Genomic DNA, 14,796 nt, shown 5'->3' with positions numbered 1-14,796 from the left:
GACCATAAAAATATTGGGGTTTTTTTTTGGACTCTTTATTAGTTCTATTGATCTATGTGTCTATTTTTATGCAAGTACTATACTGTTTCAATTTACTACCTATATTTGTAATATAACTTGAATTCTGAAATTGTGATTACTTCAGGTTTTTCTTTTTAAAATTTTTTTTAAAGATTTATTTATTTATTAATAGAGAGAGAAAGAGAAGCAGAGACACAGGAAGAGGGAGAAGCAGTTTCCATGCAGGGAGCTCAACGTGGGACTCGATCCTGGGTCTCCAGGATCACACCCTGGGCTGCAGGCAGCGCTAAACCGCTGAACCACTGGGGCTGCCCTTGCTTTTCTTTCTTTTTTAAGGATTTTTTAAAATTTATTCATGATAGACAGAGAGAGAGAGAGAGAGAGAGAGAAGCAGGCTCCATGCAGGGAGCCCGACAAGGGACTGCAGGATTGCGCCCTGGGCCAAAGGTAGGCGCTACACCGCTAGGCCATCCAGGAATCTCCCCTTGCTTTTCTTTCTTAAGATTGCTTTAGCTATTTGGAGTCTTTTGTTTTTCCATACAAATTTTAGGATTGCTCTTATTCTGTGAAAAATGCTGTTGGCATTTTGATAGTGTTGCATTAAAACTGTAGACTGCTTTGAGTAGTATCAACATTTTAACAATATTTTTCGTCCAATCTATAAACATGGAATATCTTTCCATTTGTTTGTGTTGTCTTCGATTGCTTTCATCAATATTTTATGGTTTTCAGAGTACAGGTCTTTCATCTCCTTAGTTAAGTTTATTTCTAGGTATTTTACTATCTCGGGTGCAATGATAAATGGGATTATATTCTAAATTTCTCTTTCTGCTGATTCATTATTAGTGTATAGAAGTGCAATGGATTCATGTACATGAATTTTTATTTATCCTACGACCTTACTGAATCCTTTTATCAGCTCTAGACTTTTTTATTATATTGTTTGATTTTAGAATATTGAACCAATCTTGTATTTTGAACCACTTCTACTTATACATTTAGTATAATTCCTTATATATGTTTGATTCCATTTGATAATATTTCTCAGAGTTTTTGCATATATAATTATGAGAGAAGTCAATCTGTAGTACTTTGGTTTTTCTTTAATATTGTATTTGGATTTAGTATCAGGGAAAGGGTGGCTTCACAAAGTGATTTGAGAAATATTATTTATTCCTCTGTTTCTGGAAGTGATTAGGTATAATTTGTATTATTTCTTTATTAAATGTTTGGTAGAACTGTCTGTGAACCCACTTGGGCCTTAAGATTTATGTTTTGAACACTTATCACATAATTTCATTTTAAAAAGTAGTTATAGGACTATTCAAAATGTGCATTTTACTTTGTATGAATTTGTTCATTTGTGGTAGTTAAGGAATTGGTACATTTCATCTAATTTGTCAAATTTAAGTACATAGCATTGTACTCCATATGTCCTTATTAGCTTTTTAATGTCTGCAGGGTCAAGAATAGCATTCTTTTTTTTTTTTAACTCCTCATACTTTGATAGGGATTGCATTAAACATGTAAATTGCCCTGGGTAACATTGACATTTTCATAATATTAATTCTGCCAATCCATGAGCATGGAATATTTTTCCATCTCTTTGTGTCTTCCTCAATTTCTTTCAGAAGTGTTCTATAGTTTTTAGGGTATAGATACTTTCCCTCTTTTGTTAGGTTTATTCCTAGGTATCTTATGCTTTTGGGTGCAATTGTAAATGGGATTGACTCCTTAATTTCTCTTTCTTCAGTCTCATTGTTGGTATATAAATGCCATTGATTTCTGGGCATTGATTTGTATCCTGCCATACTCCAAATTGCTGTATGAGTTCTAGCAATCTTAGGGTGGAGACTTTTGGATTTCCTATGTAGAGTATCACGTCATCGGTGAAGAGGGAGAGTTTGACTTCTTCTTTGCCAATTTGAATGCCTTTAATGTCTTTTTGTTGTCTGATTGCTGAGGCTAGGACTTCCAGTACTATGTTGAATAGCAGTGGTGAGAGTGGGCATCCCTGTCTTGTTCCTGATCTTAGGGGAAAGGCTCCCACTGCTTCCCCATTGAGAATGATATTTGCTGTGGGCTTTTCATAGATGGCTTTTAAGATGTCGAGGAATGTTCCCTCTATCCCTACACTCTGAAGAGTTTTGATCAGGAATGGATGCTGTATTTTGTCAAATGCTTTCTCTGCATCTAATGAGAGGATCATATAATTCTTGGTTTTTCTCTTGCTGATATGATGAATCACATTGATTGTCTTATGAGCGTTGAACCAGCCTTGTGTCCCGGGAATAAATCCTACTTGGTCATGGTGAATAATTTTCTTAATGTACTGTTGGATCTTATTAGCTAGGATCTTGTTGAGAATTTTTGCATCCATGTTCATCAGGGATATTGGTCTGTAATTCTTTTTCATGGGGTCTTTGTCTGGTTTTGGAATTAAGGTGATGCTGGCCTCATAGAACGAATTTGGAAGTACTCCATCTCTTTCTGTCTTTCCAAACAGCTTTAGTAGAATAGGTATGGTTTCTTCTTTAAACGTTTGATAGAATTCCCCTGGGAAGCCATCTGGCTGTGGACTTTTGTGTCTTGGGAGGTTTTTGATGACTGCTTCAATTTCCTCCCTGGTTATTAGCCTGTTCAGGTTTTCTATTTCTTCCTGTTCCGGTTTTGGTAGTTTGTGGCTTTCCAGGAATGTGTCCATTTCTTCTAGATTGCCTAATTTATTGGCATATAGCTGTTCATAATATGTTTTTAAATTTATTTGTATTTCCTTGGTGTTGGTAGTGATCTCTCCTTTCTCATTCATGATTTTATTAATTTGAGTCTTCTCTCTCTTCTTTTTAATAAGGCTGGCTAATGGTTTATCTATCTTATTAATTCTTTCAAAGAACCAACTCCTGGTTCTGTTGATCTGTTCCACAGTTCTTCTGGTCTCGATTTCATTGAGTTCTGCTTTAACCGTTATTAACTCTCTTCTTCTGCTGGGTGTAGGATCTATTTGCTGTTTTTTCTCTAGCTCCTTTATGTGTAAGGTTAGCTTTTGTATTTGAGTTCTTTCCAGTTTTTGAATGGATGCTTGTATTGCGATGTATTTCCCCCTCAGGACTGCTTTTGCTGCATCCCCAAAAATTTTGAATGGTTGTATCTTCATTCTCATTAGTTTCCATGAATCTTTTTAATTTTTCCTTAATTTCCTGGTTGACCCTTTCATCTTTTAGCAGGATGGTCCTTCACCTCCACGTGTTTGAAGTCCTTCCAAACTTCTTGTTGTGATTTAGTTCTAATTTCAAGGCATTATGGTCTGAGAATATGCAGGGGATGATCCCAATCTTTTGGTATCGGTTCAGACCCTATTTTTGACCCAGTATGTGGCCTATTCTGGAGAAAGTACCTTGTGCATTGAGAAGAATGTGTATTCAATTGCGTTTGGATGTAAAGTTCTGTAGATATCTGTGAAATCCATCTGTTCCAGTGTAACATTTAGAACTCTCGTTTCTTTGGAGATGTTGTGTTTAGAAGAACTATCGAGGGTAGAAAGCACCAGATTGTAGTCACCAAATATAGGTGTATTATTATCTAAGTATATCTTAACTTTGGTTATTAATTGATTGAAATATTTGGCAGCTCCCACATTTGGGACATATATATATTGAGGATTGTTATGTCCTCTTGTTGGATAGATCCTTTAAGTATGATATAGCGTCCCTCTTCAGCTCTCAATACAGTCTTCTGGGTAAATTTTAGTTTATCTGATATGAGGGTGGCTACCCCTGCTTTCTTTTGAGGACCATTTGAATGGTAAATGGTTCTCCAACCTTTTATTTTCAGGCTATAGGTGTCCTTCTGTCTAAAATGAGTCTCTTGTACAGAGCAAATAGATGGGTTCTGCTTTTTTATCCAGTCTGACACCTTTCGCCTTTTGATGGGGTCATTAAGCCTGTTCACGTTCAGAGTTACTATTGAAAGATATGAGTTTAGTGTCATCATGATATCTATTCAGTCCTTGTTTTTGTGGATTGTTCCACTGGACGTCTTCTTAAAGGGGAATTTGAAGAGTGCCCCTTAAAATTTCTTGCAGAGCTGGTTTGGAGGTCACATATTCTTTGAGTTCCTGCCTCTCTTGGAAGCTCTTTATCTCTACTTCCATTCTGAATGAGAGCCTTGCTGGATAAAGTATTCTTGGTTGCATGTTTTTCTCATTTAGGACCCTGAATATATCCTGCCAGCCCTTTCTGTCCTACCAGGTCTCTGTGGAGAGGTCTGCTGTTACCCTAATACTCCTCCCCATAAAAGTCAGGGATTTCTTGTCTCTTGCTGCTTTAAGGATCTTCTCTTTATCTTTGGAATTTGCAAGCTTAACTATTAAGTGTCTAGGTGTTGAACGGTTTTTATTGATTTTAGGGGGGAGGGAATCTCTCTATTTCCTGGATCTGAATGCCTGTTTCCCTTCCCAGATTAGGAAAGTTTTCAGCTAGGATTTGTTCAAATACATATTCTGGACCTCTGTCCCTTTCGGTGCCCTCGGGAACCCCAATAAACATAGGTTTTTCTTCCTCAGGCTGTCATTTAATTCCCTTAATCTATCCTCATGGTCTTTTAATTGTTTGTCTCTTTTTTCCTCAGTTTCCCACTTTGCCATCAACTTGTGTTCTATGTCACTCACTCGTTCTTCCACCTCGTTAACCCTGGTCGTTAGGACTTCTAGTTTGGATTGCATCTCATTCAATTGATTTTTAATTTCTGCCTGATTGGATCTAAATTCTGCAGTCATGAAGTCTCTTGATTCCTTTATGCTTTTTTCTAGAGCCACCAGTAGCTGTATAATAGTGCTTCTGAATTGGCTTTCTGACATTGAATTGTAATCCAGATTTTGTAACTCTGTGGGAGAGAGGACTTTTTCTGATTCTTTCTTTTGAGGTGAGGTTTTACTTCTAGTCATTTTGCTCAGTGCAGAGTGGCCAAAAACAAATGTATTAGGAAAAGGAGAAAAAGAGAGGAGAGAAAGAAGGAAAGGAAAGAGAAAAAGAAAAAAGAAAAAATAGAGAAGAAAAAGAGAAAAAAGGTGCAGGAAGCAAACAGAAATCAAAAATAGAAAACAAAAACAATAAAACCACGGGGGAGTATCTTCTGTTTCTGTATACTTTAAGTCCCTTGAATTCCCCTGGAACTTGTCCGTCTAGCTGGTCTTCTGGGGGAGGAGCCTGTTGTGCTGATTTTCAGGTGTTAGCACTTGGGGGAGCTGCTCTGCCCCCTGCCTGGTGCAGGGCTCAGTGGGGGGTTGTTTACCCCGTGAGGCCCCAAGGCGAACAACCACAGTGGCAGCGGCCAGCTCTGGAGCCCTGGATTCAGCTCCTGCAGTAACTACGGAGCTCTCAGTGTGCAGGGGCCTGGATGCTCCAGGTTTGGGGCCGCTGATCTGCTCAGCTTGGGGCAGGAGTGTCCTTGCTGTTCTGGGCCCTCCTGTCTGCTGCCTGTCCCGGGGGGAGGTCGGATCCTGGGCTGTGTCCCTGGCGCCCTGTGCTCCCCGGCCTGCGCTTTTGGATTTGCGCTCCCGGGGGGCAGCCCCTGTCCGTGGAGCTACCGCCGAGCCCCTCCGAGCTGCTCCCAGTCCCAGGCCGTGTAGCCCCCTCCGCCTGGAGCCTCTTCCTCTGCCAGAGCCGCGTCTGAGCTGCTTGCGGGGCTGCGCAGACCCTTCCGCGCGCGGAGCGGCTTCTCTGGGCGGAGCTTTCCTGTCCTTGGGGCACTCGCCCTGGCCTTAGCCCAGCTCCTCTCGGGGCCCCTCCCCCTTGGATGACTTTTGTTTCTTTATTTCTTTTTTCCCCATTTCTACCTTGATAGAAGCGCGAACTCTTCTCACTGTAGTATTCCAGCTGTTCTCTCTTTAAATCTCAGGCCTAATTCGTAGATTTTCAGGATGATTTGAAGGTTATCTAGGTAATTTGGTGGGGACAGGTGACTTGGGGACCCTACTCTTCCGCCGTCTTGCCCCTGCAGCCTTTCTTATTCGGATTTCAAGACTGCTGCTGGCTCTCAAGACTGCTGCTGGCTCTCCCTTATTTAATATAAAATTTCAACCACCATTCAAAGTAAATGCATTTGAAAAATTATTCTCCACGATGGATTCAATTCATCTGTTAGATTTTTTTTCTTTTAAATAGAAATTTAAATTTTATTTTTAAAAGATGTTATTTATTTATTCATGAGAGACACACAGAGAGAGGCAGAGACACAGGCAGAGGGAGGCTCCCTATGGGGTGCCAGATTCAGGATTTTATCCCAGGACACTGGAATAATGACCTGAGCCAAAGGCAGATGCTCAAACACTGAGCCACCCTGGTGCCCCTGAAATGTAAAATTGAAATATAAAACCTATGTAAAATCATAGCTTTTGATGTCTATTTTTTTAATAATAAATTTATTTTTTATTGGTGTTCAATTTACTAACATACAGAATAATACTCAGTGCTCATCCCGTCAAGTGCCCCCCTCAGTGCCCGTCACCCATTCACCCCCAAACCCCGCCCTCCTCCCCTTCCACTACCCCTAGTTCGTTTCCCAGAGTCAGGAGTCTTCATGTTCTGTCTCCCTTTCTGATATTTCCCACACAGTTCTTCTCCCTTCCCTTATATTCCCTTTCATTATTACTTATATTCCCCAAATGAATGAGAACATACACTGTTTGTCCTTCTCCAATTGACTTACTTCACTCAGCATAATACCCTCCAGTGCCATCCACGTTGAAGCAAATGGTGGGTATTTGTCGTTTCTAATGGCTGAGTAATATTCCATTGTATACATAAACCACATCTTCTTTATCCATTCATCTTTCAATGGACACCGAGGCTCCTTCCACAGTTTGGATATTGTGAACATTGCTGCTATAAACGCAGGTGTCCCGGAGTTTCATTGCATCTGAATCTTTGGGGTAAATCCCCAACAGTGCAATTGCTGGGTCGTAGGGCAGGTCTATTTTTAACTCTTTGAGGAACCTCCACACAGTTTTCCAGAGTGGCTGCACCAGTTCACATTCCCACCAACAGTGTAAGAGGGTTCCCTTTTCTCTGCATCCTCTCCAACATTTGTGGTTTCCTGCCTTGTTAATGTTCCCCATTCTCACTGGTGTGAGGTGGTGTCTCATTGTGGTTTTGATTTGTATTTCCCTGATGGCAAGTGATGCAGAGGATTTTCTCATGTGCATGTTGGCCATGTCTATGTCTTCCTCTGTGAGATTTCTCTTCATGTCTTTTGCCAATTTCATGATTGGACTCTTTCTTTGGTGTTGATAAGAAGCTTTTGCACAGCAAAGGATACAGTCAACAAAACTAAAAAACCTATAGAATGGGAGAAGATATTTGCAAATGACGTATCAGATAAAGGGCTAGTTTCCAAGATCTATAAAGAACTTATTAAACTCAACACCAAGGAAACAGACAATCCAATCATGAAATGATGTATATTTTTAAAGAAAAATTGATATAACCACAAATTGTCCACCTGAACTTATTAGTAAATTTCACATTTTTAGCAGTTGGGATTCATACTGTGCTTTCTAGCTTTAATCTTTGTGTTTTCCCCCCGTTTTGTTGTGGATTTTTTGTTTACTTTTTTCCAAATGCATTAATATATTATTGACATATATATAAATTATTTAAGTCATATGATTTGGTGAATATAGGTGATTTCCACAATAAATTTAGTTAATTCCTCCACCCCTTTAAATAATTGTATTTTGTGTATGTGCAGTGATAATATTTAAGGTTTACTCTACTAAGAACTTTGAAATGTATAATGTAGTACTGTTACTTATAGACATGTTTTGTACATAGTTTTCCACAAATTGCCTATCTTATAGCTGGAATTTTGTAACTTTTGGCTGACATATTCTCAGTTTGCCCAGCCCCTAGTCCCTGGCAACCACTTTGTAAAGCTGTTTCTATCACTTTGGCTTTTATAGATTCCACTAATAAGTGAGAATGTACATTATTTGTCCTTCTGTGTAGGACATTTCATTTAGCATAATGCCCCAAAGGATGATCCATTTGTCAAATAGTAGGATTTCCTTCTTCTTTGTGGATAAGCAACACACTGCTAGATAAATATAGATGATGGTTGGATAGACAGATAGATGATAGACAGATGATAGATAGATGATAGATAGATAGATAGATGATAGATTTTGTCCATTTGTCTATGTGCTATAATTTTAGGTGCATATATGTTTTAATTGCTAGGTCTCCCTGATACAATTTCTCTTTAATTGTTATGTCATATCTTTTCTGTCTCTAATAGCAATTGGTATATAAAATCTATTTTTTCTGATATTAGTATAGCTCTTCAAGCTCTCTTTTAATTACTGTTTGCATTGTATATCTTTTATCTTCTTTTTATTTTCAACCTATTTGTGTCTTTGAATCTAATGTGTGTCTCCGTAGATAGTATATGTTTGTATATGATCATTTATTTTAATACACTCTACCAATCTCTGCTTTGCTATTGGAGTGTTTAATCCATTTACAGTCAATGTAATATATAATGTATTTATGGATTTGCTATTTTACTATTTGTTTTCTTAACGTCTTTTGATATCTAATCATCCATTTGTGCTACATAAGCAATGTATTGTATACTATTTCAATTCTGTTGTTGTTTATTTTACTTTAGTTTCATATTTATTTTCTGAGCAGTTTCCTTGTGGATTTCAACTAACAACTTACCTTAAAACAATTTAGTACAGATTAATGTAAACTTGATTTCTATATATATAAAAACCTTGCTTCAATATAGCTCCATTATTAGCTTTTCTTCTATCTTTGCCTTACGTATTATATCTTTATACATTATAAATCAACCAACACATTTTTATAATTATTGGTAATAGATATTTTATTTTTTTTTAATTTATAAATTTATTTATTTTAGAGAGAAGGGAGGGCAGAAAGAGAGAGAGTCTCAAGTCGACTCTGTGCTGAGTACAGAGCCAGATGGGAGCTCGATCTTATAGCCCTGAGATCACAACCTGAGCCCAAAACCAAGAGTCAGTTCATTAACCAACTGTGCCACCCAGTGCCCTGGTAATAGATGTTTTATACAATTTTCCTTTAAATCATAGAGTAGAAGAAAAGTCCTTTAAAAATATATGTTTATGCTCTCTTTTATATTTGCTTATGTAGTTACCTGTAATGGTGATATTTGCTTCTTTCTTTATGTTCTAGTCACTGTTGATTTCCTTAAAGTTCATCTGAAGAAGCTCTTTGTAGAATCTTTATTGAAGAATGCTACTATCAAACAATTATTTCTATTTTTTTTAAATTTGGGATTGTCTTAATTTTTCCTTCACTTTGAAGGATAGTTTTTCTGGATATATTATTTTTTAGGCTAATCTTTCTTAATTCTTTTTTTTAAGTTTTTAAACTTTTTAAAGGAGCCAATAAGGCATGTAAGTTGTGTCCTGGCAGACATTAAGAACTCCTTTACTTACCAAAGAAAATGGCACGTATTTTATTAAAATTTGACAATTGAGATTAAAGGGTACTGAGATTGCCAAAGCATCAACTAAAACAAAAACAACCAAAATTTAAAAATATATATTATTCAACATGGAATGAAGAATAGAACCAAGACATAAAAGGGAAGTTAAATAGGTGTTCCTCAACCTCAAAATCCTTCAGCACAAGGAGTTCTGGCCAATTGTGAACATTGTCCAAACCACCAAATCTCAATTCCAAAATCCAAATTTACAACAATAGAAAAACAAAGATAATTCTAAATTCATTTCTGAGCATATTCCGAAGGAAAGCTTGAAAGTGTTCATAGTACACAAGCCTGTGTGTTTCAGGTAAAATGACGGATTTCTGTAATTCTTCCCACTATTATATTCAAAGGAGAAAATAAGATTCACTTTTGCTAATATTTAAAAATACCTCACTTTCATGCTTATTTTTAGTATGGAATTGAAATTTTTTTTAATAAGGGCTATATCTATAATGAATACAGAACTTTAGCACACACTTTTCTTTTTTAAATATTTTATTTATTCATCCATGAGAGACAGACAGAGAGAGAGAGAGAGAGAGAGAGAGAGGCAGAGACACAGGCAGAGGGAAAAGCAGGCTCCATGCAGGGAGCCCAACACGGGATTTGATTCTGGGTCTCCAGGATCACGCCCTCAGCTAAACCGCTGAGGCACCCGGGCTGCCCTTAAGGACCATTTGAATGGTAAATGTTTCTCCAACCTTTTGTTTTCAGGCTGCAGGTGTCCTGAGGTCTAAAATGAGTCTCTTGTAGACAGCAAAGAGATGGGTCTGGCTTTTTTATCCAGTCTGAAACCCTGCGCCTTTTGATGGGTTCATTAAGTCCATTCACGTTCAGAGTTACTATTGAAAGATATGAATTTAGCGTCATCATGATATCTATTCAGTCCCTGTTTTTGTGGATTGTTTCCTTGGACTTCCTCTTTCTTTTACAGAGTCCCCCTTAATATTTTTTGCAGAGCTGGTTTGGTGGTCTCATATTCTTTCAGTTTCTGCCTATCTTGGAAGCTCTTTATCTCTCCTTCTATTCTGAATGAAAGCCTTGCTGGAAATAGCATTCTTGGCTGCATATTCTTCTCATTTAGGACCCTGAATATATCCTGCCAACCTTTCTGGCCTGCCAGGTCTCTGTGGAGAGGTCTGCTGTTAGTACTTCTCCCCATAAAGCTTGGGGATTTCTTGTCTTTTGCTGCTTTAAGGATCTTCTCTTTATCTTTGGAATTTGCAAGTTTCACTATCAAATGTCGATGTGATGAGCAGTTTTTATTGATTTGAGGGGGGAAATGTCTCTATCCCCTGGATCTGAATGCCTGTTACCCTCCCCAAGTTAGGGAAGTCTTCAGCTATGATTTGTTCAATACACTTTCTGATCCTCTGTCCCTTTTGGCGCCCTATGGAAGACTATTAAATGTAGATTTTTCCTTCTGAGGCTGTCATTTATTTCCCTTAACCTTTCCTCATGATCTTTTGTTTTTCTCTTTTTTCCTCAGCTTCCTTCCTTGCCATCAACTTGTCCTCTATGTCTCTCACTCGTTCTACCTCATTAACCCTCGTCGTTAGGACCTCTAGCTTGGATTGCATCTCATTTAATTGATTTTTAATTTCTGCCTGATTAGATCTAAATTCTGCAGTCATTAAGTCTCTTGAATCTTTTATGCTTTTTTTCTAGAGCCACCAGTAGCTTTATAATTGTGCTTCTGAATTGGCTTTCTGACTTCAAATTGTAATCCAAATTCTGTAACTCTGTGGGAGAGACTACTGTTTCTGATTCTTTCTTTTGTGCTGAGTTCTTCCTTCTAGTCATTTTGCTCAATGCAGAATGGCTAAAAACAAGTTGTATTGGAAAAAGGAATTAAAAAAGAGAAAAAAAAGGAGAAAACAAGGAAAAAACAAAAAACAAAAACAAAAGAACTCAATACAAAACAAGGAAAAAAAAACCAAAAAGAACAAAAAACAGACAAGGAAGGGTATCCTCTAATTCTATACACTGCAAATCCCTCAACTTCTCCTGAAGCTTTCCAGCACTGGTCAGTCCAGAACTTGCTCTTTCTCTGTCCTTCCAGCTGGTATTCTTGGGCTGGTGCCTGCTGTGCAGATTATCAGGTGTGTGCACCTAGGGGAGGTGCCCTGCTCCCTGCCAGGTGCAAGCCTCAGTGGGAGCTGTTTATCCTGTGAGCCACCTGTTCCATGGCGGTCCTGATCTGTCCCAGGCACAAGGTGACACAGGGAGGAACAAGAAGACTGGCGTGGCCAGCTCTGCAGCCCTGGAGTCAGCTCTAGCAGTAACTACTGCAGCTCCCAATGGGCATGTCCCTGGATGCTCTGGGGGCAGGGGGCGCTGACCTGCACAGCTCAGAGTCACCCAGCGGCAAGAGTGTCCTTGCTGTCCTGTGTTCTCCTGGCCTCTGCCTGTCCTAAGAGGAGGGCCGGATTCTGGGCTGTGTCACCTGGCACTTTGAGCTCAGGGGCCTGCGCCAGTGGAATCCATCATAAGATCTTTTTATTTTTAAAAAATTTATTTTTTATTGGTGTCCAATTTGCCAACATATAGAATAACACCCAGTGCTCAAACCATCAAGCACCTCCTCAGTGCCTGTCACCCAGTCACCCCCAACCCCCGCCTACCTCCCCTCCCACCACCCCTAGTTCGTTTCCCAGAGTTACGAGTCTCTCATGTTCTCCCTTTCTGATATTTCCCAACCATTTTTTTCTCCTTTCCCCTTTATTCCCTTTTACTATTTTTTATATTGCCCAAATGAATGTGACCATATAATGTTGGTCCTTCTCCGATTGACTTATTTCACTCAGCATAATACCCTCCCATTCCATACACGTCAAAGCAAATAGTGGGTATTTGTCTTTTCTAATGGCTGAGTAATATTCCATTGTATACATAAATCACATCTTCCTTATCCATTCATCTTTTGATGGACACAGAGGTTCCTTCCACAGTTTGGCTATTGTGGACATTGGTGCTATAAACATCAGGGTGCAGGTGTCCCGGCGTTGCATTGCATCTGTATCTTTGGGGTAAATCCTCAACAGTGCAATTACTGGGTCAGAGGGCAGATCTACTTTTAACTCTTTGAGGAACCTCCACACAGTTTTCCAGAGGGGCTACACCAGTTCATATTTCCACCAACAGTACAAGAGCGTTCCCCTTTCTCCACATCCTCTCCAACATTTGTTGTTTCCTGTCTTGTTAATTTTCCCCATTCTCACTGGTGTGAGGTGGTATCTCATTGTGGTTTTGATTTGTATTTCCCAGATGGCAAGTGATGCGGAGCATTTTCTCATGTGCTTGTTGGCCATGTCTATGTCTTCCCTGTGAGATTTCTGTTCATGTCTTTTGCCCATTTCAGGATTGGATTGTTTATTTCTTTGGTGTTGAGTTTAATAAGTTCTTTATAGATCTTGGTAACTAGCTGTTTATCTGATGTCATTTGCAAATATCTTCTCCCATTCTTTAGGTTGTCTTTTAGTTTTGTTGACTGTTTCTTTTGCTGTGCAAAAGCTTCTTATCTTGATGAAGTCCCAGTAGTTCATTTTTGCTTTTGTTTCTCTTGCCTTCATGGATGTATCTTGCAAGAAGTTGCTGTGGCCAAGTTCAAAAAGGGTGTTGCAAAAAAAAAAAAAAAAAGGGTGTTGCCTGTGTTCTCCTCTAGGATTTTGATGGAATCTTATCTCACATTTAGATGTTTCATCCATTTTGAGTTTATCTTTGTCTATGGTGCAAGAGAGTGGTCTCGTTTCATTCTTCTGCATGTGGATGCCCAATTTTCCCAGCACCATTTATTGACAAAACTGTCTTTTTTTCCAGAGGATAGTCTTTCCTGCTTTGTCGAATATTACTTGACCATAAAGTTGAGGGTCCACTTCTGGATTCTCTATTCTGTTCCATTGATCTATGTGTCTGTTTCTGTGCCAGTACCACACTGTCTTGATTACCACAGCTTTGTGGTACAACCGGAATTCTGGCATTGTGATGCCCCCAGCTATGGTTTTCTTTCTTAATATTCCCCTGGCTTTTCAGGATCTTTTCTGATTCCACACAAATCTTAAAATAATTTGTTCCAACTCTCTGAAGAAAGTCCATGGTATTTTGACAGGCATTGCATTCAACGTGTAAATCGCCCTGGGTAACATTGACATTTTCACAATATTAATTCTGCCAATCCATGAGCATGGAATATTTTCCCATCTCTTTGTGCCTTCCTCATTTATTTCAGAAGTGTTCTGTAGTTTTTAGGGGATAGATCTTTTACACCTCTTTCGTTAGGTTTATTCCTAGGTATCTTATGCTTTTGGGTGCAATGGTCAATGGGATTGACTCCTTAATTTTTCTTTCTTCAGTCTCATTGTTAGTGTATAGAAATGCCACTGGCTTCTGCGCATTGATTTTGTATCCTGCCACACTTCCAAATTGCTGTATGAGTTCTAGCAATCTTGGGGTGGAGAAGATCTTGACAGCTATAACTGCCCTAATATTCTAGGAATTTTTTTAATTTTTTTTAATTTTTATTTATTTATGATAGTCACAGAGAGAGAAAGAGAGAGAGGCAGAGACATAGGCAGAGGGAGAAGCAGGCTCCATGCACCGGAAGCCCGATGTGGGATTCGATCCCAGGTCTCCAGGATCGCGCCCTGGGCCTGATGTGGGATTCGATCCCAGGTCTCCAGGATCGCGCCCTGGGCCAAAGGCAGGCGCCAAACCGCTGCGCCACCCAGGGATCCCCATATTCTAGGAATTTCTAATGAGTTTAGAAGCCAAACTATTTTCAGGGATCTATATGAGGAAGTATGGAGGCTAAAAAAATAAAGTAAAATTTCTAAAATGCCTTCTAAAGGGTTCTTCTTTTGATTTTATACAGGTTGTTGGTGATTCGTCCTTTAGTATAATTTCTCCCTTAATACAATTTTAAAACAAATGTGTCAAATTTTTAAAAATATTTGAACATTGGTACACTTCTGACACCTGGTGGTCAAATCAAATATCACATCTAAATAGTAATTCGTGGAAGGACTACCACTCTTTCTCTGCGTAACTTTTTCCTCCCCCTGATTTATCCACCCATCATGAATTCAAGTCATTCACTCCAGAAACACACAGTGAATTCCTTGTATGTTCAAAACACTTTAGGAAACACTTTTCTATGGAGGAAAGAAAGCAGTAAGAGAATGAGTCTTTAATATGTAGGAGATCACAATCTATATAGAGGTACAGAAAAGACTCCATCAAAGG

This window comes from Canis lupus, chromosome X, assembly GCF_048164855.1.
Source record: "Canis lupus baileyi chromosome X, mCanLup2.hap1, whole genome shotgun sequence".
Lineage (NCBI taxonomy): Eukaryota > Metazoa > Chordata > Mammalia > Carnivora > Canidae > Canis > Canis lupus.
The sequence above is the reverse complement of the archived record's forward strand: the minus strand, read 5'-3'. Positions refer to the sequence as shown.